Raw genomic sequence first — 13,047 nt, 5'->3', positions numbered from 1 at the left:
TGATAAACACAAGAAACTCCAAATCTCATTCCAAAAGAAGACAAGTGGGTTACAGAAAGAGGGCAAAAGCAAACAGCCACGTCCAGCACCTAGCTAGTCTTCTTGTCTTCTCACCAGCACGGAGCTAAGTGCTTCCACTGGGCGTGGGCATACTCATTGGGGGACAGTGTCGACGGCCAGCGCGGAGCATGGTGCTTCCACTTGGACATGGGTGGGAGCCCCCGTGAGGCCCGAAGGCGGCACTCAGGAAAGTCCGGGGTGTGTAGAGTCCCACTCATTATTATGTGAGAGTGTCACGAGCGGAGACCTTCACAGGCATGGGGCCTTGCTTCATGGCGCTTGACGAGGGCCCCGCCCTGCACCTCCCCCGACCATCGTTGGGGCGTCCGGAAACCAAGACGAGACCAAGGGGCAAGGGAGACAACTAGTACATGTTATCCTTACAAAAGTAGTCTTTTCCTGCAAAAAGCCTCTAGTCATGACACCGTGGTGGGATCGGAGATGGCCTTCGTCTTGCCGTCCTGGCGGTCTTGGTCTCGTTGCACGAGAATGGAAACCTTTGGCTGATTCCTCAAGACTCCGTGCCTGCGCTTGCCTCCTTAGCACCAGAGAGGGAACTGTCACTCTGCGCCTGCTGGCACCCATCTGGCCTTGGTCTTCGTGGCTCATGTCATCTGAACCTTGTGAGGTGAGGCTTGCATAGATATCTCCACTCCTCAGGAGCCAGCCTGAGGAGGCTGCTCCTTCTAGAGGTCTTGGTGTCATCCGCCCCGCGAGGCTTGGCCCCTCGCGAGGGTCTTCCGTTTTTGATGCTGAAGGTGGGTCGTACGCGGCCGTCGATGGAGACACGCCATGGGCTACAGGTAGGCAAATCCGGGTACCCCTGTTCTGAGAATGCCGACACATGTTGTACAATGCATACTTTCATGTTATGTGTACGCGTAATGTGAATTGCTATGTGTGGGATCCGACACCTAGTTGTTTATTCTTGGTAGCCTCTCTTATGGGGAAATGTCTCCTAGTGCTTCCACTGAGCCATGGTAGCTCGCCACTGCTCCAGAACACTTAGGTTGGCCGGCATGTATCCTTCTTTGTTCCTGTGTCTGTCCCTTCGGGAAAATGTCACGCGTTGTTCCTTTAAGTCCTTGTAGCTTGCTACGACTTGAGTTCATACGTTGATGACCGACACGTTCATTGCTGGGTTATGTATGCATGTCCCTGTAAGTTTGTGCCACCTTGGGTTTACGACTAGTCATGTCGGCCCGGGTTCTCTGTCATATCGATGCTAGCAACACTATCATATACGTAAGCCAAAAGGCGCAAATGGTCCCATGCCAGGCAAGGTGGCACCCGTGGGGATACCATGTGTGAGGCTGCAAAGTGATATGATGTGTTACATGCTAGATTAGTGTAACTAAGGATCAGGGTCCTGACAACTTTGGTATCACAGCCTAACTGCCTGTTGTTTTACCAAGCCAAACTAGTCGAAGTCGAGTCTAGAAATGCTTTAGTTATATAAGGGAATTGATTGTGGAAGGGAAAAATAAGACTTTTTTTTACTCCTTATACCTTATTCCTTTCTGATCCAAGTCATCCTATCTTTCCTACGGGGTTAAGGAACTAGGCTTTCTCTTATGTCTATCAAGATCACGTGTTACTAATCCGCAGACTTATAGGAATGATGGATTCAAGTCTCAGTTCAGTTTCTAGTACTTCTGTGTGTTAACAGTTGGTCTCGGAACATTGATATTTTGATGTTGAGTGGTTATGCCACCATTTTGCAGGATGTCTCAAATATTTTTGAGCATTTACAGCCGTTATGTTGTCCGAGTCATCCCAGGTTTCTAAATAGTCCGATGCATTTGCAACACCCTTTGTTCCGTTCCCGACATTCCTTTGTGCCAGATTAACCACACTAACCAATGTATTGAGGTACTTCATTGCCTCGGTATATATGTCAAAGCTATTATTGTGACATTAGGGTATCTTAGAGAACTATCTAGTAATCTAGCCATGTCTTGTATGCCAAGTGTGATGATTTTGGCCATCATTCTCGAAAGCATTTCGTGAAGTTATTAGTTATTAGGTATTCTTTTCCTAGGTCCTTGAACCCAATATTCACACTACTTACCATGTTGATAGTGTTGCTCATTCCTTTAGGATATTAGTAACCTTTGCAATAGTCCTCAAGGTCTATGGTATATTGTTCTTCCAAATACCATGAACCCTCATGGAAGAAATTCTCCTGAACCAAAATATCACAATAAGAGTGTTCTTGATGAGTTCTCTGTTACATTTGTGACTCTGCCAATCCTACTTTTTACATGGGTTATCCGGAAGAAACCTATTGAACTTGGTTCGACATACTAGTCTATGCATCCATTTTCAGCTGTATTCCAACCATCATCTATGAGTTGATAGCCAAGAGTATGGGTGCATTTGTGTTCATCGATGCCTAATATTCTTGTGTCCCGTCAAGCCGTTCTATTTCAGAATGACTAGGAAAAACAAACTCTAGTACCTCATCCATTTCTAGGATTGGGTCAAACTAGTTGTATTCCGCAGATCAAAATGACAAACCAGCTTTTGTTCTGTTATATCGTGGAGTGCTACCCTCTTTATGCCGGGAATATCATAGGAATTGCACAACCACTTACGAATTCTTGCCGTAGCGATCCTTCTCACCATATTTATTCATCCCTCGGTTCCTTTGTTATTGTAACCGGAATGCCGACAGATGAATCGTGATGTGTGAAATCAATACTCCTAGCAACTCCATTTCCTGGTAGTTAAGGGACATTAATCTCATTCTTAGCGTGTTGGCCATTGAATCATCATCCTAAGATGATCGTGCTACCTAGTCCATATTTCCTGGTGCACTCGTCGATCAATGAGTTAGGATTTTGTCAATCCATGGCTTATTTGATCATATCGTCTTGCCCTGAAAAGCAAGATTGTTCTCGAGAATCATAATGTATCGGTGTCTCGTAATTTTCCGACTGTCCTCTTGAAAGTATTACTAGGTTGTCCCCTAGCCATTATGTTGAGTACATGATCAAATGGTTTCCCTATATACCACCACTTCTCCAAGAATATGTGTTGGATACCCCTGAGCTAGTTGGTTAAGTGATCTTTGCTTGAACTAGGTCGGTATTTCTCCAAAGAGGAAGGGATGATGCGGGACAACAATGGTAGGTATTTACCTCAGTGATGAGAACTAGGTTATTGAACCAGTAGGAGAACAACGCAACACCACGTAAACATCTCTTGCACACAAAGAACAAATACTTGCAACCCGGCGTAAGAGAGGGGTTGTCAATCCCTCACGGGTAAAAAGATAGGTAAAATTGTAGTAGATTGGATAAATGGATCTCGCGGGAATGTGAGATAAAATAAATAAATAAAAATTGTAGCAAGGTATTTTTGGGTTTTTGGATTAATAGATACGAAAATAAAAGCAAATAAAAACATATCACGAAAGAAAATATAATAAAGAAGAGACCCTGGGGCCATAGGTTTCACTAGTGGCTGCTCTGGAGAAAAATAGAAATGGTGGGTAAACAAATTACTGTTGGGCAGTTGATAGAACTTCAAATTATCATGATGATATCCAGGCAATGATCATTATATAGGCATCACGTCCATGATTAGTAGACCGACTCCTGCCTGCATTTACTACTATTACTCCACACATCGACCGCTATCCAGCATGCATCTAGTGTATTAAGTTCATGGAGAAACAGAGTAATGCAATAAGAACGGTGACATGATGTAGACAAGATCTATTTATGTAGAAATAGACCCCATGTTGTTATCCTTAGCAATGATACATACGTGTCGATTCCCCTTCTACTACTGGGATCAAACACTGTAAGATCGAACCCATCACAAAGCACCTCTTCCCATTGCAAGATAAATAGATCAAGTAGGCAAACAAAACCCAAATACCGGAGCAGAAATACGAGGCTATAAGTAATCATGCATATAAGAGATCAAAAGACTCAAATAACTTTCATGGATAAAAACATAGATCTGATCATAAACTCAAAGTTCATCGGATCCCAACAAACACACTGCAAAAAGAGTTACATCATATGGATCTCCAAGAGACCATTGTATTGAGAATCAAAAGAGAGAGAGAGTAAGCCATCTAGCTACTAACTACGGACCCGAAGGTCTACAAAAGACTACTCACGCATCATCGGAGAGGCACCAATGAGGATGATCAACCCCTCCGTGATGGTGTCTAGATTGGATTTGGTGTTTCTAGAACTTGCGGCAGCTAGAATTGATTTTCGTCGACTCCCCTAGGGTTTCTGGAATATTGGGGTATTTATAGAGCAAAGAGGCGGTGCAGGAGGCTACCCCAGGTGCTTCTCCGGGCCATTGGGTGTCTTCTGGTCCATAAAATTCCACAAAATGTTTCGATGCATTCAGACTCCATTTGGTATTGATTTTCTGCAATGTAGAAAACAAGCAAAAAAACAGCAATTGGCACTTGGCACTATGTGATTGTAAGACATCCAAGAATGATAATATAACAACATGGACCAATAAAAAATTATAGATACGTTGGAGATGTATCATTAAACTAAACAACAACTTGGAGAGTTGGAGGATAAAAGCTTTGCCTAACTTAGTTCATCTCTAAGAGATCTCTTTTGTGAGTGTGTGTTGAAGAAAGGCGATATCCTCATCGATTGATCCTCGTGATCAATTGTCGGACCTATTGTCTTATCCAATCTTTGGTTTGAGTATGGGTTATCATCAAATTAGCACATGTTCGTAATGTTGTCTTACTCGTGGTTATTTCCTTGAGCATACACCGTTATATCATGTGGCCTGACCAATACTATCGCCTTGTTCACATAGTTGTGGAATTCCATCTTCATGGAAATCTTGATGAGTTGTTGTTGAGCCCATCAGCAGCATTTTATCTTCTCCGTGATTCATGTTGAACATTAAGCTAGTGTTGGAAACTTGTGTAAGGATTTTCTTCATGTCATGTTCATGAAGCTTATGCTTGGATGGAAGAAGTGACTTCCTCGAATTCATGTGTATTCTATGCAAGTTGCCGCCGTGAATCCGAGAAAGTTTGTTTTTGCTTCCTCTGGAATCATCCCAAGTTAGTCACACATATGCGTGAAATACTCTATGGTTTGATAGGTTGGCCAACTCCATTCCATATGTGTTTCCTAGCACACCAAGCCACTGATTTACTTGTTCAAGGAAAAGGAGTCTATTGTGTTAATTCTAGATCACGCACAAGAATCCGATATCCTCGAAGATGGCTCCTAACCAGAACTCGGTAGTGTTTTGCTGTAAGACTTCTATGTGGTCACACTTGTTTTGAAAAGTGTGTTCACGTGTATCTTACAATCCAGCTCATGTTTGGAGCTTGGTATCATAGTTCATTTCTTGAGAATCTTGCAATGTCTTCCCATCGATTTGTGTTACAAACTTTATTTTCCAGACATGTTGTTAGAATTATCCTATTACCAACCAGATCTGAATCTCAGGAAGATATGATGGTTGGAACGTTTCCAAGATCTATGACGTAGGCTCTGGCAAGGTTGATGTTTTGGTCGACACACCTAGCCGGAAGATCTATTATTGTAGTATCTTGAATCAGCAATTTGACCATCTTCTCCATGAGGATTTCGTATGATCTATACTAAAAGTTGATCCTTATGGATGTTTGTGCTCCCGAAGTCCGACCTTTACTTGATGACTGTATCGATGATGCTTTTAAGCATGACCGTGGTGACTAGTACATCACAGAGAACATTCGAAGCGGAGTGCTAAATGTCTCTCGGTCAATCATCCAGATTCCGTTTCCTTGGCCAATCAAGGTGAAATCTGAGAAAGTGTTGCTTTCCTTTGCATCTGCATTCTTCCTCATTATTCATCGTGGTAGTATGATGTGTTGCCAGGATCGTCGGCACAGATGTTGGTAAAACCCTGATGAATATGTAAATGCTCAAGTTCTTGAAACCATGATCAGACACTAGGTTATACCCTCGGTACCAATTGAATGTGCCTTCCGTTTGTTGAGTTGTCCTATAACTGTAGTTTCCTTCCAAACCGAGTACGCCATTCCCTCGGACTCCTTCAAACGATCATTTGTGAATATCCTTAGTCTGGTATGAAGAGGTTCAATGATCTCTGTATCAAAATTAATTCTTTTTGCCACTTAAGGGATTAATTCTACGAGTCACCATCCCTAAGGTGCCCCGTTACGGAATCATGGCAATTAACTCCTCGCTACTTTGAAACCATGCACCATCTTACTCAAGCGTGGAATTATTGCCTACCAAATTGAACCCTTGTCATCTTCTTCTTTCCATTGCTCCAGATATGTGTTTTGTGTCTCAACTCAAGAGATGTTATCATGTCTCATTCCATGAGTTGATCTTGAGTTGCTCAATCTTCGAGAAGATCGATTCCTGTAGAGTTTCTTTCTGTTGTCATCGTGTTGGACAAAGATCTTGAAAGCAAAGATGTCAGGATCAATATGGTGCAACGAATCAGCATCTCCCAAAAGGGCAGTTGGATCATGAAGATTGTGTAGTTTTGTGTCCCCTCTGTCTTCTTACCTCATGTCTGGAATCTCGGGATGAGATTCTTGTTTAGTGGGGGTGAGTTGTCACAGCCCTAGATTCATGTTTCTAAATAATGGCATTGTATTCATGACTAATTTTATTTGATAGTTGAAATGGGGATTGATGAAACCCTAGCACCAAATCAAGATAACTAGTTCAAGCTGAAAATATTTTCAATGAACCCAAAATGCCATTCAAAAAAGTTCATTATTTATGGAAAAAGGTGAAAGCCCTGACTAGGGATGATTCACATTTTTCAATGGCATTTACGGTCTCTGAATTAATCCAATAAGTATTTACATTGGAGTTATAAATTTCCATACATATATTTTTAGCTCCAATAATTCTGAAACATTTTGTGGGTCCCTGTAATAATCCATTTAGCTCCCACAATAATTTTCAGAAGTAGAAAAATTGGTTTGGTTTGAAAATGAAATTCAAAACAAACTTGCAAAAGAGGAAAGAAAACATAATTAGAAAAACAGAGAAGAGAGAGAGATCACCTGGCACAGCCCACCTGGCGGCCTAGCTGGTGGCCCAGCCCACTGGCCGAAGCGGTCGTCTTCAACCTCTGCCAGTAGGCAGTGGCGTGTCGACGCCTGCGCAACCGAGGCCTCCACCTCCTCCCTGGGGCGCCCTCTCGCGCCTGGGAAACGGCCAGCACCGCCCCCTCGCCCACTCCCTTGCGTCTCTGCTCTCTCCCTCTCGCTCCATCGCTCTCCCCGTGATGGCCGAAGCCACCATGGCCACACCGCCGAGAACCACCGCGGCCAGCCACTCCCTCACTCCATCTCCGCATCCCCGAGCTCCGTATCATCACCAGCTTCAACCTTGCCGAGCCAAGCATCGCCGGACGCCCTGCAATGCCAGCTCCATCATCTTCTTCTTCCACGGGCACCGAAGGCCGTCATCATTGATTCGTCGTCTTCGGTGATCCCCCGAGCTTGTGGTGACCGCCGCTCAATCCTCGGTGCGCTCACAGACCGACTCCTCCTCCTCTCCTCCTCGTGTTCTTGCTCTAGCTCCATTCCCCACCTCCGCCGAAGCTCGCTTCCTCCATGGCCGACAAACTCCATGCTGCTGAGCTCGCCTGCTCGCCCAAGTGTCACCCGCATGCTCGCCGCGTTCCTGTGAACCTTCAGCGCCCACGGGTTTGCCCTGCCATGCCTTATAGCGCCATCTCCGCCTTTGCTTGAGCTCCGACCACCGCAATTGTCGACGACACCGTCATTTTAGTTGGCCCTAGCACAAACCAACAGCAGCACTAGACGCGGTGCTCGCCCAGCTGTCCGTAGAGCCCCTCCGCCGTACTTTTGGTCGCGGGAGGGCAAAACCTGAAGCCCTCCGCCGTCTCAGCACTCGCTACGGAGAACCGCCGGCCTATATGCCCTGTTGACCAGGGGTTTGACCTTCCCTGGGTCATTGATGCATGGGCCCAGGCCCCTGACTAATTAGTGTTAGGATTAAATTAGTGTTAATTAACTTAGTTAACTAGATGTGAGACTGACACATGGGACCCACAGGTCAGGTTTGACCTGGACCGACCCGTTGACCTGATGACGTCACCGAGACGTCATGATGACGTAGTAATTCATTTCTGGAATTTAATTAAATCAAAAATAATTTATGAATTTCATAAAATAACCTAAACTTCAAAAAAATCACAGAAAATCAACCGTAGCTCAGATTGAAATAATTTGTATATGAAATATTATCAAAAAAATTCAATCTATCCATCTATACCATTTTATGCATGTTTGAACAACTTGTACCTTCTGATCAAGTCAAATTCAAATAAGGGCATTTAAAATGCTTAAGTTTGGAGTTGCATTTGAATCCTTGATTCAAATGAGCTTCATTTAAATTATTGCTAGATGCATTAGTGCAAATCATAGCATTCTTGCCATGTCATGATCATGCATCATATTGCTGCATTGCATTGATTGTGTTCCTTCTCTATTCCCGGTGTTTGTTCCCTCTCGATAGATGTGCTCCGATGTTGAGATCAATGACACCGATGAAGAGCTATATCATCTTTAGAAGTGCCAGACAAGCAAAACCCCATTGAGCATTCCGATACAATCCCACCCTCTCGCTCCTGCTCTCTTTTGCTGCATTGGGACAACAACGATTCAAAAATTACATGTTGCGGTAGTTGAAACCATTCCTCTGCATGACCCATCTTTGCCACAGTAATTAGTAAAAATCCACTAGCATGAGTAGGAGTTATTTGAGCCATGATGTGCCTACTCATTCATGCTTGTCTGTCATGCCTGCTATTGCTTAGAGTTGTGTCATGTCTGATTCATCAGGGATGAATTGGAATGTTGTGAACATGTCCTACTATTGAGAGCTAAGTGTGTGAACACGATTTGGTAAAGGTAGCGGTGAGAGGCCATGTTGGAAAACATGGTGAATTGTCTTGTGATATGCCTCACAGGAATTGAGTTCCATGCTTATCTTATCCTACCTTGCGGTTACCCAGACATTTGCGGTCAGGTGTGCTGGCAGGTGATGCATGACGCGTGTGTCCGGGTGACACACGGCATGGCACAGTGTCTGGACTGGACGTAGATACGTGTTCCAAGAGGGAACGTTGCTGATGGGACGGGGATGGGCTCCTTTGAGTCAGGGTTCTAACATGATCTATTCGGATAGCCGCATCCGCGGATATGGACTACTTGGAACGCTTATATTGTTCGTAGATAACTTGAAGTGGATACTCTAAAATGCGCAAGATAAGTGTGAGTGCTACAGATGGCCTTCTCGTAGGGAGACTGGAGCGGATCCACAGTGGTGTATTGATATGGTGAATATGTGGACTCGCGTGTGCCACCTCAAAAGAGTTACTTGCAGTCGTAGTTCAGGATAGCCACTGAGTCCAAGTTGGCTTGCTGCAGTTAAACCCCACACACCCCCTTCTTGATACTGATGCATATGTAGCTAGTTCTGATGTAAGTCTTGTTGAGTACATTTGTACTCAAGTTTGCTTAACTTATGTTTTGCAGAGGAGACTTTGGTCTCACTAGTAGGTCCGCATGGACTTCGACGTTTAGCTTGTTACCTCAGCTACGGTCTTGTACCCTTGGGAGGGTCTAGTAGATAGTCAGGCTTCTCCTTTTTCATTTGTAGTTGTGTGTATTCAGACATGTTATGCTTTTGTTGCTTGTATGCTTTGTATGTTGGGTCATGCGACCCCTGATTGTAATAAATGCTATGAGGCTCTTCCGGGCTTTTATCTATATGAGTTGTTGAGTTATGTTGTGATGCCCTGTTGTACAACACATACTTGCATGTTATGCGTATGTGTAACGTGTATTGCTATGTGTGGGATCCAGCACCTAGTTGTTTATTCTTGGTAGCCTCTCTTTTGGGGAAATGTCTCCTAGTGCTTCCACTGAGCCATGGTAGCGCGCTATTGCTCCGGAACACTTAGGTTGGCCGTCATGTATCCTTTTTTGTTCATGTGTCTGTCCCTTAGGGGAAATGTCATGCGTTGTTCCTTCAAGTCCTTGTAGCTTGCTACGACTTGGGTTCATACAGTGATGACCGACACGTTCATTGCTGGGTTATGTATGCATGTCCCTCTAAGTTTGTGCCACCTTGGGTTTACGACTAGTCATGTCGGCTTGGGTTCCCTATCGTATGGATGCTAGCGGCAGTATGATACACGTGAGCCAAAAGGTGCAAATGGTCCCGGGCCAGGTAAGGTTGCACCCGTGGGGATACCGTGCGTGAGGCCGCAAAGTGATATGATGTGTTACATGCTAGATCGGTGTGACTTAGGATCGGGGTCCGGACAGCATTGGTATCAGAGCCTGACTTCCTGTAGGATTACTAGGCCAAATTGGTCGAAGTTGAGTCTAGAAATGCTTTAGTTATATTAGGGAATTGATTGTGGATGGGAACATAAGGCATTTTTTACTCCTTATACCTTATGCCCTTCTGATCCGAGTCATCCTATCTTTCCTGCGGGGTTAACGAACTAGGCTTTCTCTTATGTCTATCAGGATCATGTGTTGCTAATCCGCAGACTTATAGGAATGATGGATTCACGTCTCAGTTCAATTTCTAGTACTTCTGTGTGTTAACAGTTGGTCTCGGAACCGTGATATTTTGATGTTGAGTGGTTATGCCACCATTTTGCAAGATGTCTCAAATATTTTGAGCATTTACAGCCATTATGTTGTCCAAGTCATCCCAGGTTTCTAAATAGTCTGATGCATTTGCAACTCCCTTCTTTCCATTCCCTACATTCCTTTGGGCCAGATTAACCACACTAACTAGTGTGTTGAGGTACTTCATTGCCTCGGTATATATGTCGAAGCAATTATTGTGACATTAGGGTATCTTAGAGAACTACATAATAATCGAGCCATGCCTTGTATGTCCAGTGTGATGATTCTGACCATCATTCTCGAAAGCATCTCCTGATGTTATTAGGTATTAGGTATTCTTTTCCTGGGTCCTTGAACCCAATATTCACTCTACTTACTCCATGTTGATAGTGTTGCTCATTTCTTTAGAATATTAGTAACCTTTGCGATAGTCCTCAAGGTTTGTGGTATATCGTTCTTCCAAATACCATGAACCCTCATGGTAGAAATTCTCCTAAACCAAAGGATCACAATAAGAGTGATTTTGATGAGTTCTCTGTTACATTTGTGACTCTGCCAATCCTACCTTTCTGCATGGGTTATCCGGAAGAAACCTGTTGAACTTGGTTCGACATACTAATCTATGCGTCCACAACTCAGAAAGTTATATGCTCCTTGAGTTGTCCATTTTCAGTTGTATTCCAACCATCATCTATCATTTGATCGCCAAGAGTATGTGTGCATTTGTGTTCATCGATGGGTAATATTCTTGTGGCCCGTCAACCCATTCTATTTCGGAATGACTACGAAAAAGTTGTATTTTGCAAATCAAAATGCCAAACCAGCTTTTTTCCTGGTCTACCTTGGAGTGCTAACCTTTTTATGTCGGTAATATCATTGGAATTGCACAACCTCTTACGAATTCTTGCCATAGTGATCCTTCTCGCCATAGTTATTCATCCCTCGGTTTTCGTGTTATTGTAACCGGAATGCTGACAGATGAATAGTGATGTGTGAAATCAATACTCCTAGTAACTCTGTTGCTTGGCAGTTAAGGGACAATAATCTCATTCTTAGCGTGTTGGCTATTGAATCATCATACTAAGATTGATCGTGCTACCTAGTCCATATTTCCTGGTGCATTCTTCGATCAACGAGTTAGGATTGTGTCAATCCCTTGCTTATTTGACCATATCGTCTTGCCCTAAAAAGCAAGATTGTTCTCGAGCATCATAACATATCGGTGGCTCGTAATTTTCTGACTATCCTCTTGAAAGTATTACTAGGTTGTCCCCTAGCTGTTATGTTGAGATCTTGATCAAATGGTTTCCCTATAAACCACCTCTTCTCCAATAATCTGTGTTGGATACCCCTGAGCTAGTTGGTTAAGCTAAACAACAACTTGGGGAGTTGGAGGATAAAAGCTTTGCCTAACTTAGTTCATCTCTATGGGATATCTTTTGTGTGTGTGCGTTGAAGAAAGATGATATTCTCATGATCAATTGTTAGACCCATTTTATCAAATCTTTGGTTTGAGTATGGGTTATCATCAAATCAAATCAAATCAGAACCAACGATGTTTGCAATGTTGTCTTACTCGTGGTTATTTCCTCGAGCATACATCGTTATATCCTATGGTCTGACCAATACTATCGCCTTGTTCACATAGTTGTGGAATTCCATCTTCATGGAAATCTGGATGACTTGTTGTTGAGACCATCAACAACATTTTATCTTCTCCATGATCCATGTTGAACATTAAGCTAGTGTTGGAAACTTGTGTAAGCATTTTCTTTGTGTCCTATTCATGAAGCTTATGCTTGGATGGAAGAAGTGACTTCCTCGAATTCATGTGCATTCTATGCAAGTTGCCGCCATGAATCCGAGAAATATTGTTTTTTCTTCCTCTGGAATCATCCCAAGTTAGTCATGCATATGTATGAAGTACTCTAAGGTTTGACAGGTTGGCCGCCTCCATTCCATATGTGTTTCCTAGCACACCAAGCCACTGACTGATTTGTTCAAGGAAAAGGAGTCTGTTGTGTTAATTCTAGATCATGCACAAGACTCCGATATCCTTGAAGATGGCTCCCAACCAGAACTCCATAGTGTTTTGCTGTAAGACTTCTATGTGGTCACGCTTGTTTTGAATAGTGTGTTCACATGTATCTTACAATCGAGCTCATGTTTGGAGCTTGCTATCGTAGTTCATTTCTTGAGAATCTCACAATGTCTTCCCGTCAATTTGTGTTGGAAACTTCCTTTTTCGGTCATGTTGTCTGAAATATCCTGTTACCAACCAGATCTGAATCTTAGGCAGATATGATGGTTGGAACTTTTCCAAGATC

Source organism: Triticum dicoccoides, chromosome 5A, assembly GCF_002162155.2.
Source record: "Triticum dicoccoides isolate Atlit2015 ecotype Zavitan chromosome 5A, WEW_v2.0, whole genome shotgun sequence".
NCBI classification, from domain to species: Eukaryota; Viridiplantae; Streptophyta; class Magnoliopsida; order Poales; family Poaceae; genus Triticum; species Triticum dicoccoides.
The sequence above is the reverse complement of the archived record's forward strand: the minus strand, read 5'-3'. Positions refer to the sequence as shown.